We start from the raw sequence: 11517 nt of genomic DNA, 5'->3' as shown, positions 1-11517 counted from the left end.
GGGGAAAATGTGAAACAGAAACACAGAATTAAAAGTTGCGATAGTAATTAATGGCTGATGCCACTTAAAAATGTTCACGGCATGAATACCAGAAAAAAGCGTCTCACCGTAAGGAACTGTAGAATTACTGAACTTTTGGACAAGGCTTGGAAGAGTTTCAAGTTGTCTTTGGAGATGGCAGGGGCCTTTCCTTCTCCTGACCTCGCTGATCCGTCTACGCACAGGGACCAGGGTCGGTCTCTGGGGTGGTGCATCCTCTGGTGTGACCAATGCCAGCGGCAGCAGGGTGACAGCAACGTGGCACCACCGCAGCTCCGGAGAGAGGGACAGGGCTGGAAGGGGAAGGGGCAGAAGGCAGCGACAGGACAGGTGCAGAGTAGTGGAACAGGCTGGTAACACAGACATGAAAATACAAGTTACAAACTACACACTTCAAATAACTATTCTGGTAAAATACTACAGTAACATCTATGTTGTTCTTGAATGGTTTCTACAGCACCGCATCCTCGCAGAAGTTAACTGCCAAGACAAAACACTCTCCGGTCAATAAAACATGAACTTTGGTATGAAGGGTTGGCTCTGGTGAGTTTATGAAGAGGTAGAGCAAAAGCTTTCCTGCTTTTGATTAAAAAGGAGGATCCGCCTGAAGTGTAAGTCACCTAGTTGCAAAAACCGACACTGCTGAAAATCAAACATAAAGTACTACGCTGAAATTACATACTAAAGTTGGAATTCGAATGTCATTATGGAGACACGCTTTTAAGAGAACACTTTCCTATATTATGAACACAAATGCTCAGAGTTCAACGCCATATATTTAACTTTGTAGTAACATAACACATCAAGCCTTGTTTTCAAATGGCCATTGAAAATCTTTTTAATGCTAAATCACTTGCTCTATCAGTATTATTACATTTCTTAACATTTTTCTATCAATAAAAATCTAATATGCAAAGATTTAAAACAGTAGAAAGGCTAGAGGGAACCAACAAAAACATTTACAAAAATGTGTATAATAAAGAGATAAGGATGAAGATTACTTTCTTTTTTAACATGAGCTACATGCGTACTAATTTTTATCTTTAAAAATTAGCAATTCACAAGTCACACCTCTTCATTCCCTTTCAAATCAATTTTATCCACCTAGACAACTCTTCCGACAGTGGATTGCTGCAAATTTACACTCACACTTTGAGTTTCCAGTCCTGCTGCATTTTCTTGATAAAATCAATCAGTACAACAGATTCACATTACTCTGCAACTTCTAGCGATTAACTCTCTGGTTATGATACGCTGCATCTGAACATTTTATCATACATATTAGCAGGGGAATGTACAACAGATTACTCCTCAGTGCCTTGATGTCATCAGTTCCCTTCCTTCTCATATGGGCATATAAAGGCAACTGTAATTTCTAATACAATCTAATATAAAAACTATCACTGCATGCTTGCCCTTGTCTTACACTCCTCCAGAGACCTCTGCTTTTAGCAACAACGGCTTTTTCCAAAGCTGCCTGCTCAGAATAAAGAAATAGCCTGCTTTATAACAGGGGTTGTGCATTCTCTGTACTACAATGAATTCACTTGGTGGAGCAGGGATTCTCAGCAATCATTACTCCCTGGACACCCCTGGAATAAATTCTTGCTTTCCAATTCCTTTTTATTACAAGCTTTACATATTCATTTTCCTTTCCCAGGCTATAGCTTCTCCAGATTTCACACTGCACTAATACCTGTCCACACTCCTCTGATTGAATCGTTCATGCTTCATTATTTAAGTGCAGGGAATTCTAAATAGCAGTTCCCACTTCATGTGCTCTTCCCTTACAGGGTGAGCTAACATCTGCTGTTCCCTGTCTCTTGAGGAAGAGCCACCTTCCAAACAAAGGAGCCAAAAAGCTCCTTTCATGGCTTCATTTCACACTAAGAAAGATTTTTGTTCTTACTGCACATGCTGGTTCCAGCAGAACTTGCTCTCAGGTAAAAAATTTAGTCTTGTATATTGCTGCAGTTTTAGTATTCCCGTCTTTAAGGAGCAGAATGAGGTAAAAGTTGAGAATACGTGTTTTCCTCAAAGGTTTTGATCTGGCTCGGACAATTCCTCAAAGATGCCCGTCAGCAAAAACATAGAATTCTATTTCAAAGGAGGCTTTGGATTGCTACGAGGAGCAAAAGGAGTGAGCCAGGAACTCCTAAGCATCCACAGGCATTTCTGTGAAGTTTTTAATAATGTGCATTTATAATTTTATCTGTTAATTTAAGAACAGTGACTTTTTTAGATCTATTTATGTTATGAATGAGTGAATGAGTTGCGTTTATAAAATCCCCAGAATACTGAAGGATGAAAAATGTAAGTCTTTAGATTCAATAAGAAGTAAACAGTTATTTTAAACTAAACCGTAAAGTGGCAGATGTACAATCACTTTTACAGGTAATTGTAAGTATTATTAAAAGACAATTGTACCTGGTATGTCTTTAAAGTGAAAATTTCATCCAGACTCCTTTTGATAAGGACTAGGAAATCCTGGCTTTGTAATGTCCAGATCATGAACTTTTGTCTCTTTTTTAATCACCATGCTTAGCCAGACACACACCTGTAGAAGTATCACTCTCTGTTCCCCTCCCAGCAAAGGGGCTGGTATGGCATCCTATTCACATGCCATATTTCTTTTTATTCCTCTCATCCCTTCCAAGCAAGCCACACCAACACCAAACTTTCCCTGGGTACACCACCTTCACAGAAGAAAAGTGGTTACATTTTCATTCTGAGATGTAGGTGTCTTTTGAATAGTAGACTGGATTTAAATACACACCTGTCTCCTGCTTAAAATTCACACAGTTCTAACTTGCAAATTCATGAACGGCAGCACTTTTCTCCTGTCACCACTCAAAACGCCTACTGGGATCAGTCCCAAACCATAAAATAAAGATAATATTCTCATATTCATTATATTTGTTTCTCAAGAGGTTACGTTGCTCAAGACGTTATTCTTTTTACATGGATTGCAACTGTCAAATGCCAACTTAAGTAGTAACAAAAGGAGCTGCAGGTGTTCCAGCACGGTGGCACTTCTGCCAAGCTCTCCCTAGATGTCGCCACCCTTTCTGGGGACTTTATTAAAGCCTTTATTATTAAATGGAAAACTATCAAATAGTTTCCTAATTTCTTCCGATAGAAGAAACAGAAAACTGTCATACCGTAACCCAATTTCTTCAGAGTGACAAAAAGATATTCTATGTATATATTATTCTGTATAATAGAATATATGAAATACTTTACCAAGTTTTATACTGAAATCTGAAAATAGCTTTTACCACAGGCTCGTTTTACCTTCCTACCACCCTTCCTACCGAGTACATTGTCTCATTGAGTCTGGAGCTGCTTGACCTTTTCCATCAGTTTGTGCTGAAACCAGGCATCTCCTTAAGGATACTCCCAAAGTTTCCAGATTCGGTTTTCATGCATACTTTGCTATTCTTTCTGTCTTAATTTTTTTCAGAGAATTTCCTTCTGCCTTTATATGTTTCTTCCACCCAAAGACTCATTTATACTATACAAACATTACAGGAAATCGTCTGGGAATTCAAGGCAGGATTCAGCTTGGTAAGTGTTTTAGCTCATTTAGACTTAAAACAGAGTTCTGGGGACAACATCCTTGTTTCCATCCCTGTTTATCACCTCTCGGTAATTCACTGTTTCTTACCTGTGGGAATAGTCTTCAAAAAGCATACACTGACTGCTACACGTGAAGTTTCCGTGTTGCACAGCAATATGAAGACTCCCCAGTTTATTGCAGAGACTACAAAAATATCGTCAGATTTTCTACGCATTTCAAATCTCAGTTGTGTTGAAGGAGTCATTGATTGGTTGTCCACAAGATGGGGCTTCTACAACAAAAATCTTTGTATCCAAATTTAAGATTTTGATGTAAGAGCTATGAATGGCATCACAGGTACCAGGAAGACTTTTAGCCTATATTTTCAAATGGCAGCACGGGAACAGTCCTCACAAAAGGAACCCCACTCCCATTTCTCGTGTAAGAACAATAATCCCTCAGGAAACCAAAACAGCAGCAAGTGATTTTATCTTGTCCTTAACCCTTGCACTGTGCTGGTGCACAGCTTACGAGCCAGAGGACTCACAGGATGACTGTAACGCACCATCACAACCATCCTGCGCCTTGCAGAAATTCTGTAAGGTCATCTATTTCTGCAGGAGCTTTTCTGGAAAGGTATGCAGCTCAGAACACCAAATGTATGTGTATGTTGTTTTGAGACATTTCCTAAGGTAGTATAGCCTAGTACATGAATTTCTAAAGCAGTCTGCAAGTCCACTGTTAGGATGTTCCTGTTAAGGTGATAACACCCCCCCAAAAAAGTTTGAGAAAGTGGCTCCGCAGAGTCTGTACTTTCTGTAAACTTAACTGAAAGAGGGAAGTTTGTTGTTAACAAAAACTAACTGTACCTGTGCACTTCAAAATAAACAAAAATTAATTTATTCTTAGACACAAACATTTTGAAACTTTTTTGTTTGTTTTCAAAAATGTAGGGGTAGACTTACAGCACATTTAGCCATCTTGTTGCAGTGTGTGGGAAGTGTTTGTTTAAACGGTACGTGATTTGTTCTGCTAAAAAAAAGGCCTCCTTCCTCCTTTGTCACGAAACTAAGCTTAAATAACCAAGATTTTCAAGTCATCTAGGTATCCCCACACAACCAAACCCAGGACAAACTAACTGGGATTGTACAACTACCTTCTTTTAGTACTAGAGAAATCAGGAAGACTTAACTTATGATAATTCCTGTTTTCTGCATGATCTAGTTTTTTCTAAATTTTTTTTGTAGGAAGCACAGTATTCCATCAGACAATAGAAGTGTTTTGAGCACGCAAAAGCAAATACCGGTCCAAATTTCCAGCCTGCTCTCCCTCCAAGAGGAGGATGTACACGCAGGGACTATTCAAAAAGTAAACCTGAATCCTAAGATGAGGAAACATTTCTGGACAGATGTTAATTTCCAAAAGACTACCTCCTCCCCAGCACCAGAGGCATTCACTCACTATCACCTAATACTTTTTGTACAAAATCTTCAGTGGTTCCTCCTCGCATTCCTTCTGTTTGGTCTCCAGTAACTTGCCTTCTGCAGCTCACCTAGCTAAGCTGTCACACACCAGAGTTTCAACTGGAAGCGCAAACCAGCATCCTTCAGAATCACCGTCTGCAGAAGCACAAAGTAAGAAAATCAGATTGGGCAGGAATGACACGGAGAAGGATACGGAGTGATGGCATGCTACAAACTGAAGTCAATGACATTGTGTTACGAAAAAGCAAGGGCACCAAGTTTGATACATGGCATTTTTCACCTACTAAATAACATTCTCTTTACTCAGCACTGAGGTCGTAACTGGAGTACTCCGTCCTTTGGATGCCACACTTACTGAAAAAGTGGACCAAAGGAAGAGTCTGAAGGACAGTGAAATGTATGGGAGATCTACAAATTGTGATCTGTAAGGATGGACTGAAACAAAGCCTTCAGACACCTAAAATCGCTGCAACAACGCAGACGGGACATGTAATAAAGAGTTTGACTTGTAACAATCTTAGATATTAGGGAAAATTTTGAAATTGCAAGGGATTAGAACAGAGTACCTACAGACATCATTCAGTATCCAGAAAGTTTCAACAGTTTTCTATCATGGAACGACAAAGACATAGGTGATCTTGGACTGGGACAGAGTTCTATGTCAGAGGGTCACAGTCCACAGATTTCACATGAATCTTTCCATGCTTCATTTGATCACTCTGTTATTGCAGAAGACCTATAGCTATCTACAGGATTAACCCAAAGATTTCAAGCTACAGGAAAAATAGTGGAAACCAGAAAAACTGGAAGACTTAGGAGGAGGTGAGGAAGAGATGTTTCCGTGCAGCAGAACGCACATTCAACTTGGAGAAATGATAAACACCCCAATTTGGTTTCAAAGAGGAACACGCATTTTGGATACTACTTTACTGTTGAACTGAAAGCTTTGCGAGGAACAAAAAGTCTCCAAGGTAAAAGTGAAATTCAGATGAAACAATATCATGTTCACCTTCATACCACTCATTAGTTGAGGTAATTTTGGCTTCTGGACCTGCTACTCCAAGTATGTCTCTTTTCCCCACGTCTTGGGCGGAATATCCCTGAACCCGCCGTGACAGTACCTGATGACTAACAAACTGGCCACTGGTGAACCCTGGATAGAGCTCACTCCCTGCAATTCAGAAAGTATTTACACACAGCAAAAAGTGAAGAAAGACCAACACTTAAATTAAAATTTAAATTTTAATTAAAATTTATTAAAATAAAATTAAAATTTAAAAGATTCATTAAAACGTAGATTTCTGGATATGGAATACCCATTACTTGTTGAGTACCAGCCCAGTAGTCGAGGCTCCCAAAGCCTGTCTGAGGGACGTGTCGTGAAGTCACACTGCTGCTCAAACCCATCAGTTACCCTGCAGTAACTGTGATCCCTTAAGATTCTGCTCTTGGGAACTTCACCGCCCATTCTACTGACCCAATTTTTTACCTACTGCCACATTTTCCTACTGGCAATTTCTAAGGATATAAAGAAGAGTGGGAATTAAAATATCACAGCAGTAATGCATCTGTGGTAAATCACCCGAGAGAAACGAAACAATATAAACCACTCTGGAACCTTTTGGGATTGTCTGTATAGAAGCTACTGCAACTAAAACCATTCCTGAGACATTTGACCTAATCTGCCTTTCAAAGCCTACAGCAAGCCAGATTGCCAGGTAGTCATTTCCAGTGCTAAATTACTTTTGCAGTTTGAAATAATTTCCTAATGTCTACACCTTAACCCTCCTACCGCAAGTCCATCACCTCTTGCCCCAGACCCACTGAAAATGAAGCAAAAGATATTTCTTCCCTCTGCAGAGAAACTTTTTACATTTTTGAAGATTACCACTCTTCTCAGTACTTGCCTTTTCTTTAGACTGAACAACCCCAATTCTTTCAGTTTTACCTCTTAGATCATGTTTTCTAGGTCTCTGATCATTCCTGAAGTTGAAACTGTAGTAATATGTGGTATGCTGAGAAAAAGGAAAACTGACTCCTACACAAAATTCACCACGAAGCTGGGTGACAGGGGGTTTGTTTGAAGAGGTTACTGTTGTATGATGTCTGCTTTGTTGTCTGTTTTTTTTAATGCCAAAATACATGTTCTTTTTCTTTGTGACATATGGTGTAGGTGCCCCAGTGCATGAAGCACATAGGCATTGCACTCCTTGGTGATAAAACATATCAGATCTGGGGAAAACAGTTATTACGGAAAGCAACTGATTTATGCTAATAATGGAAAACATATCCTTACATAGATGGTATCTTTGGGATAAATTGATATAAGTGGTATCTGTGATAGCAGGATAATTTAAGCAGAAGTTTAAGTAATTTTTAGAAACATGAGCAAAATGCTGCATCACAAAGTGCATTTCAGGCAAATGTATTAGTTCCATAATTGCTTTCTAGTGCTGCATTCATTCACTCTCTTTCAGAAAACAATACACAATTGTAAGATATACTGAGAAATGTCTATGGTTCAGCTGAAATTAACAAAACTAAAAATAATCATGTGCATTTTAGAAGATGGTATTTTCTTTATAACCAGATAAATTAACTCAGTCATTCCCATAAGCAGATTCACGTACATTATAGAAGAATGTAATTTACTTCCATTCTCCAGAGGCATACAAGGCCTTTTTTCCCAGAAGAAGGTTTTAAAATTCTAATGTGCCTTATTCACCAACATTACCTGAGCAAACAGCGCTATCTCTGAACCTATGGGTACCACGGCATGGAGAGATTGCGCTCAGAAGTTGACTGGGCTTCTGCATATAAATTAAGGAAACAATCTTACCCAAAGAAAGATAAGACATAATAAGAGATGATAAGTGCTGGAAAAACAAGCCTGATGGAAGAAAAGAAAGTGAAAAAACTTTTCCAAGCTGAGGACAGAAAAGGTCTTTCAAAAACTTCTGCTGAGCATGTCACAGTAAACATACCCAAAATGTTGTCCAACAGTAACATGACCATGGATCATGTAAAATTAAGCCACGGAAGAGTCTTTTACCTACAAACTAGGCAATTTACGATGTCAATTTTCCAGAGAAACTATCAGCAAGACAGACTTTTCACATCTTCAGCAGGTTTAATTTTTTTTATCTCAAAAAGAAAGGGATTTTTCAGTAAGAGCTATTGCTTATCATCTCTGGCTAGCTGGTATGAGCCTTAAGAATACAGTGTCACATAACTTGTCTCCCCTCATATCAAACCCCTCCAAAACAAAACACATTCAATTGTTTGCATCCTTTAAAAACATTTTTCATTCATTTCCATTTTGTTTTCAAAAATACATTTCACTTAGAAGACGCTAGCTGCCAAAAAGTGGTTAGAACAGATCTGCCTATGACATTGTTGTATCAGGACTTACCAGAAGGTGAATCCTGTACGCTGGCAAATTTCAGACTATCCCATTTTCATTCTGATAAGAGATCATAGCCAGTTGGTTAAATGTTTACAGGTAAGAAAAAGTTTAATTGACTTAGGTTGCCAGTTCTGTCTTGACATTAATGCAATACAAATTTTTGTATTTGCATTCATCTTTTCTACCGGTAGCATCTGTGCAGCCCTAAACCACTACGTGGCTCTTTCTTCCATACTATAGGATCATTTTAAGGCGCTCTCTAGAAAATCCAGCCTGATAATTACTTATTCCCGAAACCAAGAGGGGGAAGTAAAACCAGAGAGGAATGAAGTAATTGGTTAAACTGTCCTATGGTTCTGCTGGAACACAGAAACTGTACTTTCAAATCATACCCTCTCAGGGAAGAAAAAAAAAAAAAAAAAGACCATATAAAACCTACTTGTAAGCCTCCAAATCTGTATGGAACAAGGATCTCTTACAGTATGAGCAGCTCATAGACAGGGGCCTGTTCCATTTAGGTCGATACTCTTACTTGGTCCTCTAGTCACCTCTACTGTTCTGCATGTGCAAGGCTCACCGCGTGTCCATTTCCACAACAGCAGATCCTTCCAAGCAGCCTCTGTACTTACAAATACCATCTACAAAAAGCAGGTACAGTGAAGCCTGCCAGGTCTGTTCAGTTTTCTGCAACTTAATACTAAGAAATGGTGAAAACAGCTCATGCCTTCTCTGGACAAAAGGCTCCCATCAAATGGTTACTGAGCAATAAGGACAACCAACCTCTGCCCTGAAGAGCTTTCCAGTGCCTTCTTGTCCCCAGGCTGCAAATAATGCGGTAGCGAAATGAGCGGCCTCACAGTCACACCACAGCATGCACAGGGATATTGAAAGACAGTATTTGTGAACACACGAATATTTCCATTCTCCATCTCATGGACCATTGTACAACTTTGGAGCTGGTGCTGCAAAGCCATTATTAACAACCTACCTGCCCTAACAGGAGTGAATGGCCTAGAAAACAAGTGGCTTAAACCATCCCTGCTTTGAAGGACGCAGTAACGACTGGTAACAGCTCTTGCTCGTTCAGCGCTCTCACAGGTGCGGAGCCTGCCACATTGCAGAGCCAAACGTGAACTGCTGCATCCTCTTTGTGGATGGACTCCAGGAGCCCACCATGAAAAGCAGATCTCTTCTGCCATTTGACAAGTTTCCATGTTTTAAACAGAGCCCAGATCTGGAGCAGCCTGTACCTACTAATGTGAAAGTTTTAACCGGGCTTAGCAGTTACTCCTTTTGGAGATCTGCCTCAAGGTAAATGAATGCAACACCCATATTGCGGCACCCCGGAGTATATCCTAGCTGTGTCCTGACTGCCTATCAGGATGAGACTGGATACCCATGTTTGCACACCGGTTTCCAAAGAAAGGAAATCTTGGCACGTGCCAGCAGGGAGGCAGCGCATGCTCCCACAGGACCTCCCTCCCCACCGCACAGGATCGGCGCTGCAAGGCGCAGCGTGGCACGTGCCCGTGCTCTGCACTGAGCTACGCCAATGACACAGGGCAAAGCTCCACAGAGAGAATAAAACATGAAACAACAGCTGAATAAAAAAGTCTTTCCAGTTGCCGGTAATCTTGTTCCCCATGTTGCCACTGCACAACTAAAAATACCAGTAACTGAGCTGGAGTCTCACCACCAGGCTCTCACAGCAGACAGCTCTGACATTGCCTTAACCTTGAAATCATGACTGGGTGAGGCGGTGGTTCGCTGGATCCTCTCCCATGACTGCTTGCCTCATTCTGTTAAAGCAAGTCAACACACTCATCGGATAAACGCCCAAACGACCAAGTCACGTACAACAATCATTATTATTTACAGTACTCCACTGCAAAGCCTCTCCATCATGAGCAATGCTCACAATTCCCGCACCATTTTTATTCTGTTTCTTAGAAAAGCCTAGAACTGTGTCTGAACACCATAAATGCCAGTAATAACTTTTCTATTGCGACACATCCTACACTGCGGCTGTTTAGGTTATCCATGGATAAGCAGCAAACCAAAACTCCTAAACAGTAACAAAACGCAATCATCCAGAAAGAACTCATACAGATCATCAGCAAAAAGCGTGTTCACAGGTTCACAGACTGAGGTCCACCACAGGACCTCTCAAATGCTCCAGTAACAGGTGTAGAGCCAAACAGGTCACTGGGAGCAACTGGTTCGTAGATACTCTGACCTCAGATGGAAGCTCTGGTGCAAAGCAGGACGGACACGAAGCTGTAGGGAACTAGGCGAGAACAAGTCGCCAGGCCGTGCTCTAGCAAACCTAGCCGCCTGCACCTGCGCCAACATTGCTTCACTTTTAAAACATACTGTAACAAAAACGGGTTTGCAAATATTACCCGTGGCCTGATTCTGAAAGCCAGGGATTTTGAAGAACCATCCCAGATGACAAAACTGGTAAAAACAGTTAAAGGACCAGCCTGTAAAGGAAAAATAAAGGGTCATTCTGCTCCGTGCGGGTCTGTGCCGGCACGCCAAGGGGCGAGAGACGGGTGCAGCCTCTTACAATTTGCATTTATCTACACTTACCTGTATTTATACACAAGCATTAATAATTTTTGCATGAAGAAAAGAGCTAAACAGAGGGATTATCTGAGTGTCTGCTTATCACCTAGGCACCCCGGCCGGCACCTTCAGAAACATCCAAGCGCCCGAAGGAGCGCACGGGGCTTTTTTTGCTCCACACTGAACGCCCAGCCCCGGCAGCGGCGAGCCGTGCCCCCCAGCGCCGGCGCGGCCCCCTGCCCTCCCCGCGAAGCAGCCGGGGGCGGCCGCACGCCGGAGGGGTCCCCGGCCCCGCGCAAGGCGCCGCCAGCCCGGCCGGGTGGGGGTCCCGCCGCCCCCCGCCCGCGCCGCCATGCCGGAACACAAACAAACGCCGAGCGCGGCCGGGGGCGGGGCGAAGCGGCACCCACCATTTCGGGGCCGGGGGGAGCCCGGCGCTCCGCGGGCGCGCGCGCTGCCCC

At 41.7% G+C, this 11517-nt stretch overlaps 1 long non-coding RNA gene across 7 annotated transcripts in view; it reads right to left on the bottom strand.

Annotated features, from left to right (window-relative positions):
• LOC308071231 overlaps positions 1-11459 on the bottom strand; it is a 36937-nt gene extending 25478 nt beyond the window's left edge. For 5 of the 7 annotated variants that reach the window (XR_013931013.1, XR_013931014.1, XR_013931015.1 and 2 more), the window contains exon 1: positions 108-11459. This is a non-coding gene — a long non-coding RNA (uncharacterized lncRNA). The remainder of the gene's footprint in view (positions 1-107) is intronic. The other 2 variants (XR_013931018.1, XR_013931019.1) reach the window with 1 other exon arrangement.
• Between the last annotated feature and the right edge of the window lie 58 nt (positions 11460-11517).

The sequence above is a fragment of the Falco punctatus genome (assembly GCF_963210335.1).
Source record: "Falco punctatus genome assembly, chromosome: 11".
NCBI classification, from domain to species: domain Eukaryota; kingdom Metazoa; phylum Chordata; class Aves; order Falconiformes; family Falconidae; genus Falco; species Falco punctatus.
The sequence above is the reverse complement of the archived record's forward strand: the minus strand, read 5'-3'. Positions and strand labels throughout refer to the sequence as shown.